A 10,075-nucleotide genomic window follows, 5' to 3' on the forward strand; every position below is an offset into this window, starting at 1 on the left:
TCTTTAATAAATGGTGCTGGAAAAACTGGCTTTCCACATGCCAATAACTAAACATAGACCTACGTCTATCAGCATGCACTAAAGTCAAAATGAATCAAAGATTTAAATATTAAAACAGAAACACTAAATCTACTGGAAGGGAAAGTAGGTAAAAATCTTGAAGACATAGGTGTAGGCAGAGAGTTCATGAACCAAACCCAAACTGCTCCAAAATACTTCAGAAAATCAACAACTGGGATCTCATCTTATTGAAAAGTTTTTGCACATCAAAAAAAACCACCAACAGAGTAAAAAGAAAACCCATGAAATGGGAAAAAATTTTTAGCAAACTGCCCCTCAGACAAAGAATTTCTATCTAGAATGTATAAATAATTTTAAAAACTCAGGACCCCAAAGTTCAAAGATCCAATACAAAAATTGGCATCTGGATGAATACACACTTCTCAGATGAAGAAATACTAATGGCGAATAAATATATGAAATAATGTTCAACATCAACATCATTGGTCATTTGAGAAATGCAAATTAAAACAATACTGAGATTCCATCTCACCCAAGAAAGAATGGCTAGCATTAAGAAACCAACCAATAGGGGCTGGGGATTTAGCTCAGCAGCACAGCGCCTGCCTGGCAAGTGCAAGGCCATGAGTTAGATTCCTGGTACCGGAGAAAAATAAAAAATAATAATAAAAAAAAAAGAAACCAACCAATAACAAACGCTAGAGAGGCTGTGGGGGAAAAGGAAACCTTCTCCACTGCTGGTAGAAGTATAGATTGTTGAAAGCACTGTGGAAATCAGTGTGGAGATTCCTCACAAAACTAGGATTAGAGGTCCCACTTACCCCAGCTAGTCCCCTTCTGGGTATTTTCACAAAAGAATTAAAAACATCATACCACAGCAATATATGCACACCCATGTTTATAACAGTACAATTTGTCATAACTAAATCTTGGAAATAACCCAAACGTCCATCAGCTGAGGAATGTATAAGAAGATGTGGTATTTTTATACAATACAGTATTACTCAGCTATAAAAAAAGATTAACTCGAGGGTTTTATAGGTAAATGAATGCAATAAAGACCATACACATAAGTGAAATAAATTGGACCCACAGTTGTAAACATCATATTGTCTCCCTAGTGTAAGAACCTCAAAGAGTAAATAAAACTCAAAATGTACAATAGATGTTATGAAAGGGAAAGAAATTGCTCAAAGGAACACCTGGGATGAGGGAAAGGAGAAAGAAAGAAAGGAAAAAAATATATGCATAGCTGAGATAACCGGATTGCTGCTCTCTAATGGTTTATTGAAAAGAATAGTTAGTGCTTAATTTCTTTTGATGAATTTCACATGCTTATATCTGGTAATCTGAGTAACTGATTTGAAGACAACAATATGCAACATAACAACCATTGGTGAATTCCTACCATTTTGTCTAGTGAAGCTCTGTATTGTTTCTTTTTTTTTTTTTTGGTTTTTCTCCGGTACTGGGTCTGTATTGTTTCTAAAGTTTCCTTTGATTTTATTTTTTATTCTCTTTAGTGGTTTGGTCAGTCTTGCATTCTTACATCTAGTAATCTCAGCAAATTCATTGAAGATAACAATATATAATATAACAACCACTGTTAATTCCTATCATTTTGTTCAGAAACCCTATATTATTTTTATTATTTTTGCTTTGTTTTGTTTTTGTCTACATTGTTGGTATTTTGCTGTTGTTCTTTTTTATTATTCTCTTTAAAACAAAAAAGAAAGAAAAATAGACAAGAAAAAAAACAATGCAGTTATTAAATGCTAGAGAAAAAGAAATTGTGTGATAGAAAGAATACTGCCATAGTACACTACATGCCTTAGCTGTGGATAACATTTACACAGAGAATAACATAAATACAGAAATATCATGATATAATTTTTTCAGGAAACAAGAGCAGAAGGTATGCATGTGGGAGGTGGAGATGTATAAGAAACCCTGTTCCCATTTTCCATCGGAAAGAAAACCTGGGAAATAGCTGTATGAATATGGTATTTAGCAATAGAGGTACATACCAGAAAAAATAATGAACAAAGATTGCCTTTGGGCAGAAGTTGAAGATGGGAGGATGGGATGGGAACTTTTCTTTTTAAGAACTGTTCAACTGTTTGTAAATGATTTGTGAATGTGCATTGTTGAAATAAAGTAAAAAAAAGTTAAAATTTAAAATTGAAATTAATTCTGTTTTTAAAGAAATAAGAAGACTATAAAGGCCACCAGAAATATAAACTGAACAGTGACAAGAGAAAGAACACACACACACACACACACACACACACACACACACAGAGAGAGAGAGAGAGAGAGAGAGAGAGAGAGAGAGAGATTGAGATTGAGATGGAGAGACTTAATGACATACTTTTCCTTCTTCCAGAACTTTTCTTTTTTCTCGCCAGAAAGAAGCCTCTTATTTGGAGAAGAATGTTGTCCTTGGGGAAGAAAACAAACAAACAAAAAACCCTAAATCAAAATGAAAGTCTTTAGTGACAAAGCAAAGGTCAAGAGTGTCCTGGGGTTTTGGATGGAACTATTTTTGTTTGAGAAATCAGCTATTACCTCAATTAAAAATACAAATTGTTTAGCTGGGATGAAGGATTTTGGCTGTACCAACTTTGGTAGAATTGTGATTCTGGAAATGTATTTTTTCTATGGGGACCTAAGAAGAAATGCCACAATATATGCTGTAGCTATGTTAAATGATCAAATGATTTAATAATTATAATTTATTCTCAAGTAGCGATGATGTGAAACTGATCAAAATGGCTTAGGAGAAGAGATTGGGTGATGCGTTTCTATAGAGAATTCATTTTTCTTTCTGGAAAAGTATTTGAAAAAGAAAGGAAGAATGAGGGGAGCCCAAGGAATATGCAGATGAGAAATCCTTGCTCCAAAGACATTCTGTCCCCAGGTAGATGGGGCCACCATTTGAGGCTAATAAAAGCCAAAAGGGGAATATAGTAAGAAAGGATTTGTTAGAATGTTAACTTGCACTTTAACACTCTAGTACTTAAAAGTGTGGTATTCACATGAGGATCCACAGAGAAACGAAAGTAAAAAAAAATCACAGCCTGGAAATAGATTAATTTATATGGGGAGTCAGAAAGGCATCAGAAGGGTTAGCTGGATGACATTCTGAGGAGGCGAAATTCTCAGCCCAGGGAACTCCAATTCCCTTCCCTAAGCCTCTGCATCCAAGTGTGGGGTAGATATAGTATGGCATAGTAAACACAAGGAGAACCTGCAGTGTGGGTCATGGTAGACCCATGATAAGCTAGCTCATGCAATACCTCAGGACCTTTGCATACCCTCAAGTTAGGGAAAACCAAACTGTCATTTAACTCTCAAATTGGAGAACACTTAGAATGGCCAAGATTAAATTTCTCATTAGCTTGGTGCTTAAAGTCTGTTATAAATCATGTTCTTAAAATTAAGTATTATGTAATGAATCCATTTTGGTTGTAAGTTCCCATTTATTTTTTATTCACAAGGTATTTCTTTTTTATTAGTACATGTTTGTGGTACATAGTGTTTCCAGTGCTTATGGGGAATTGATAGATGTATGCAATACATATTAATTCCTTTTCTTTATCCTCTTTCCCTTCTCCCTGGCCCCTCCATCCATCTTGTGAACCCATTCCTTTTTATTTATTTATTTTTTAGTACATGTTTGCAATACATACTATTTACATTCCTACTCACAAAGTATTTAACACAAATAAAAAGGTACAAATTAAAGAAGAGTAAAATTGCTACCTGTGTTCTTACTCTTAGCGTGAGAAATAAAATATTACAACTGCTGCCATTTACTTGCCTCTGATCCTAGAGATCAGAGCTCATCTGAACTTCATGTTAATGATTATTTTAATTTTATTTATAATTTTACCATATAAATATATTACAGTACAAAATATTATTTAGTTTTGCACATGTTTTATAGTTCTGGAAATGGAATAATACAGTAACTATTTTTCCCTTAAATTTTGGTTTTGAGATTCATTGATAATACTGCTGCTCAAATGTCTAACCACAATTCAATTATCCATACTTCTGTTAAAGAGGAATTGGGTTATTGTCAGTATTTTGCTATTAGGGATTATGTATGTATCTATATCTATATCTATATCTATATCTATATCTATATCTCTCTCTATATAGCCTCCTATATGTATCTCAGTGAACACTTGTTGAATGTTTTCTAGATTATACCCTTAGGAAAGTGTTCATGATCAATATTTCTTGGTAATACAAGTGCTCGTTTTGGCAGCAGCTATAGTAAAATTCTAGGTAATACAGTACTCAACACTTTTCCAAACTGGTTTTACCAACTCATACTCCTACCAGCTGTGTATATGAACTCCCATGGATCTCCCTGTTTGGAAGCATTTGAGAGGGTCAGACTTTTAACCTGTTTAAACCCAGTGCTTTCATGTGACTTTTGCATAAAAAATTTAAGTCATTAACCACAAATAAATCTTCAGTCACAAAATACAGTTACAAAGGTTGTACTCTTGGCAACAGAAAAGTGATAACAGATGGATAGTCTGAAATGCAAGAAGGGAGAGCAAACAAAGGTACAGATAAATATGTGTGTAAATCTAGAATTTCAGACTTATAGTTGCATTAACTGGTTTTTGCAGTTCTTGTTACTGAAAAGGTGTCAGCTGTGCAGTTGCCATTCCTTTACTAGGCTTCCATCTAGAAAATGCATGTGGATTTTTCATGTAACACAATAAATTGAAAATACTACCAATCATATTTTACAGATTAGGAAACTGAATCATAGAGAATTACTTGAAGAAATTTTCCAAAATGTACTGTACTTGCAAGTGATAGAAGCAGTGCAGAAATCCAATCAGACAGTTCCAGAGTTCATGTTCTCACCGAGCAACCTTGACCTATACCCTTATCTACTACACTGAGCTGTAAGGTGATACTGTCTCATGGATGAACTGATTTCCTTTCAGGTTGGCCATAAGATCTTCTTTCTGTCTTTTGTGTTTTGAAGTATTGCTGTGATTTGTAGAGTGACAGATTTCTTTTTCATTAATCTGATTTGGATTCAGTTGTGTTTAACCGACTGTTAAACCCATGTTTTGCAGTTTTTATTTTTATTGGGGAAGGTCTTCCATAGCTGTAAATCCTGCATCCATGGATTCAGCCAACCACACAGAAACTATTTGGAAAAAACTGTTTTATCTGTCCTAAACATGTACAGATTTTTTTCCTGTTCATTAGCCCTTAAACAGTACAACAACTTGCATAGCATTATCTTAGTATAAGTAATCTAAAGGTGATTTTAAATCCATGGGAGGAGGAGCATATGTAAATACTATGCTTTTTTATATGAAGGACTTGAGCATCCACAGATTTTGCTCTTGCTGGAGAATCCTGATATCAACTCCAACTTTGGATATCAAAGCACAATTATATTTTACTTGTCATTTGTTTTGTTTCTCTTTTTGAGACAGCGTCTCACTATGCAGTTCAGGCTGGCCTTGAGCTCACTTTGCAGCCCAGGCTGGCCTTGAATTTGCAACAATCCCCAGCCTCGGCCTCTCCAGTGCTGGGATTATAGACATGAGCCACCATGCCCGGCTTGGATCTCTCTTTTTTTCATTTGTCATTCCTTGAAATGCATGTTTTCAAAGCGGCCTGGTTGCAACTCAGAGTTTCTTGCTCTTGTTAATCACGTGTTTTCCCCAAAATAGACCTTGGAGGAAAAGACCTGTTCAGTACCTTGGTGATGGTCAGTGTCATGCAGATTATCCCTCACTATTCTCTTGCCTGGTAGCTACTCTGTAGCTAGGTCAATTGGGCTGGCATTTTTTTTATTTTAAAGAAAAAAGAACAAAAATATAACAAAAATAAAGGCATACATAAAATGACATAAAAACAATGAAAATGATACAAAATTTCAAAACAAGGTGATAGAAAATTAACAATGGTTGTTGTACTACATATTGTTACCTTCAAAGTGGTTACTCAGATAACCAGATCTAGGCTAGTAAGATTGATCAATCAAACATTAACTGTTCCTTTCAATAAACCAAAAGAACTTAGTAGTATAATTACCTCAGTTATCTTGTGTATATATATACATAGGGCTGGCATTTTTCATCTCTAGTTTTCAAGACTGATTATTTTCTGGTTAGGTCTTATTTTGGGGAAAACATGGTCTCTTCACTCTAGTTAACTGAAATATACATTTTATGCTCTGGGTCTAGTAAATCTGTTATGAGGTCTTTGCTAATCTGATCTTGCTGTCTGTCATTTTGGCTGCCTCTCAGCCATAGTACATGGTGTATTTTGTGAGCTTAACTACGAGTCCTTGTTGTTTGCAACATTTTCATTGGGAATTTTTAAGACTTATCTTAACATACCCTAACAGAGGTTTTACATTTATATCTGTCAGGTTTTGGATGCATAACAACCTTGGAACCACATTAAATTAAATTCACCAGTTTTTGTTTTACAAAACCATATTGGAATTGCAAACTCTGGCCAGAGTAGGCTTGTAGCAGTATAAGTAAAAAAGCACTTTCTCTTCCTTCTACAAATAGGCTTGCTTCTCATATGTTCTTATGCTGAGAGAGGAGCCTATTGAGATCTGTTTTTATAAGGGGATAGAATAGATCTTGTCCACAAATGGTCACCACTGACTCTTTCTGTACCTGTAAGTGCATGTTGTTCATTGCATCAAGTGCAGTCTAATTCTCCTTTTCTTAAATGTGGTTTGTCTGGCCAGTCCAATACAGTAGAAGTAATATTCTGGGATTTCTTTTTTTTTTTGTTTTTTGTTTTTTGTTTTTCTCCGGTACCGGGAACCGAACTCACGACCTTGCGCTTGCCAGGCAGGCGTTTTGCCGCTGAGCTAAATCCCCAGCCCCCTATTCTGGGATTTCTACGGCTAGTCATAGCAAACCTTAAGGCTTCTGCCCTTAGCTCATGGAACTACCTCTTAAAATACTCCTTCTTGGAAGTCAACCACTATTCTGGGGGAAGATCAAGCTACCTGGAGAGATAGTATGAAGATGCTTTGATAGACAACCCCAACTGGGCTCCCAGCCAACAGCTAAGATCAACTGCTAGCAATGTGAGTAAGCCCTCATGGGTAGAGAGCCAAGCCTTTAGATGACATCCTCCACCTGCCTGCAGTGCCATGACATGCCCCAAGTGAGAACTTCCTGCTGAGACCAGTCAACTTTAGAGTAACATATTGTTGATTTAGGCCACTAGGTCTAGCAGTGGTTTGTTACACAAGGGATCTTCAGTTAGACTTTCCATCTTAGGTGAGATGTAGTCTTTACCCCTGCATTCCCTCACCCTTTGAAGTAATCTATACAGCAACACAAGTTCACTAGAGTTTAGAAAATACAGTGAAAGTCATTGTTGGCCCTATTCTTCTCAGAGTTCACACTTTTATGTTCTTTTTTATCTCTCTGAAGTTTTTAAAATTTTGTACTTTACAGTGTAGTGCATTAAAAATTCAGATTATAAGACAGGAGTGTTAGGCAGCTTTCTCATTGCTGGACACAATACCCAACACCCACAAGTTAAAGGAGGAGGGTTTAATTTGGCTCACAGTTTAAGGGATTTAGTGCATGGTCAGCTGGCTCCAAGGCAGAGACATCATGGAGGAAGTGTAGAGTGAAAAAAAGCTGCTTAGTTCATGGGAGCTGTAAACCAGAGCAAGAGAACAGTGCCAGAGAAGAAGGGTCTCGAGACCAGACATAAACCCCAAGTTCCAGATGTAAACCCCAAGGCCATGCCTCCATGACCCACCCAAACACACCTGAAAGTGTTTTCCATCAATCCCTCTGGGTGGCACCCAAGTTAATCAAGTTCATAAATCAAACTTAACAGCACTGTGGGAGGCTGAGGCAAGAGGATTACAAGTTCAAACCCAGCCAAGAAAAATGAGCTATTTGGTAAGATCCAGTCTCAAAACAAAACAAAAAATATCTGAGGATGCAGCTTTGTGCAAAAGCCCTGGGTGCAGCCTCCAGTACCACAAAAAATGATTATAGATTTTATGATGTCAAAATTTGAGAAAATTTTATCATCTACTGTCAGAAATGGATACCTTTTTGCTGTTTTAAATGGAAAATAAATAAGATTCTGAATTATTTGGTATTTTATTGTGAATTTGATAGGAGCCTGTGGCATGCATTCCTAGTGAGAATGCCCGTCTCCCTTCCTGCTTCTGTGTTTCCCAGTCTAGCTTCCCTTTCTAATGCTATACTCAAACCAGTACGGCCAAAGCCATCAATGACAACCATGATGTCAGATCTACAGATCCTTCCTTAGCCTCAACTTCGATGGTTCTTGTTGCCTTTGGCACAGTTGATCACCATTTGTCTCTATAACACTTTATTTCTTTGGGCTTTGTGATACAATCTTTGAGATTTCCTACCATATCTCTGGCCACCCCTTCAAATAGGCTTTGATCTAGAGACCTCTGTGTGTGTTTTAGTCCATTCATCAGTGAGCACCACTGGCTGGATCAGAACTCATGTTTACCTTTTGGCAGTTCAGTTCTGTCTGACTTCATTCATCCAGTAACCGGAGATGCTGGTGATAGGAATTTTTTTTCTTTCAGGATTTCACCACAACTGGATTATCTCTTCTGCAAACTTGACTATCTTGGTATCAGTGTTTCTGATGAAGGTTGTGTTTCCCCTACAGCATCTTCCTTTGCCAACCTCAGTGGCAAAGGTCAATGTCCTAGCTTCCCCCTGTAGTCTACTCTCCACTTCTGCCTATGCAGACATAGCCTTTTATTGACTACAAGGTACAGAAATTAAAAACAAATTTATCTTCTTGCAAGTCAGACTTTTAAACAAAGCCTTTATAATCTTATTTGAAATGAGCTTCCAAAATATGAGAACTACTATCAATTTGATTTCTCAAGTTATTTTGTAAGCTTAGTTCTCCACTTCAAATTTAAATACATTCTGGAATAGTTTTGTCTCAAAGAAAATATAAACCTGAAAAGTACCATGCTTATAAAAGAATGTTTTGTTGGATAAGTTGCCAGCTATCCTCACAATACATGCACAATCCTACAAAGTAGTAGTGAGGACAAGATAAATTTATGAAATATACTGACAAAACCCTGCTGAATGCAAGCTATCATTTGACACTTGATATCTGGAGTAAATAGGGTTTTTACTATTCAAATTACATTTTAAATGCCTTTGTGAAGCTTGCCATATAAATGAAGATGTCAGCGAACCTTTACTTAAAGCAAATAATTACTTTGTGTTTACAGTAGTTCCCTAATTTCCTTGTTCTTTGCATTTGCTATTTTGAGCATTCTGAGAATAGCTCCCACTCACGTTCTGATTTAAGAACTGACGGTGATTATGCTGAACAAAAGTGCAGTACTGGGCAGAGGGGAGCTCAGAAGTTGGCATTTGCCTTTGTGATGAGGGAGAAGCAGGCTGGCCTCTGGAATTTCTCCAGGTGGCCCCTTGGGGCTCCTAGAACAAACGACTTTCATCCTCTCTGAGTAAGACGGGATGTCACAGAAGCAAAGCTCATTATGACTCAAAGCACTCTGGGTCTTCTTAACCTTCTCTCATGCAGACGTCTATAAACAGCTTCTCACATTTATATGACTTCCAGAAATATGAGAAAAAAAGATATCATCTCAAAACAGAAAGGTTGGGCTACTGAAGCTGTATGCTAGAAGCCATAACCCAACCCAAACTGGGTTAAACTCAGTCCTAACCATTCGCCCTTTAGGGGTGGTTGAAACACACCATCTTAAAGGTTTGGAGTTTTATTCTGGGTTGGTTTGTTTTTATTTTGTCAAAAAGCATCAAGAAAGAGAAAGCCACAGAATTTTGAGCACTAGGCTATGGGTCACATAAATTTGGAAGATTTAGGGCGCTGGGAGCAGGGTGATGTGACAACACCAGAGCTCCCATGTGTGAGATCTGCCACTGACTCGTGGAAGCCCTCAGGCAAGGAAAGAATCTTCCCACCTTCTGTTTTCTCCTCTTAGAGATGACAAGATTAAAACTACCATATGTAAACA

Source organism: Chinchilla lanigera, unplaced genomic scaffold (genome assembly GCF_000276665.1).
Source record: "Chinchilla lanigera isolate Chin_1 unplaced genomic scaffold, ChiLan1.0 scaffold00030, whole genome shotgun sequence".
Lineage (NCBI taxonomy): Eukaryota > Metazoa > Chordata > Mammalia > Rodentia > Chinchillidae > Chinchilla > Chinchilla lanigera.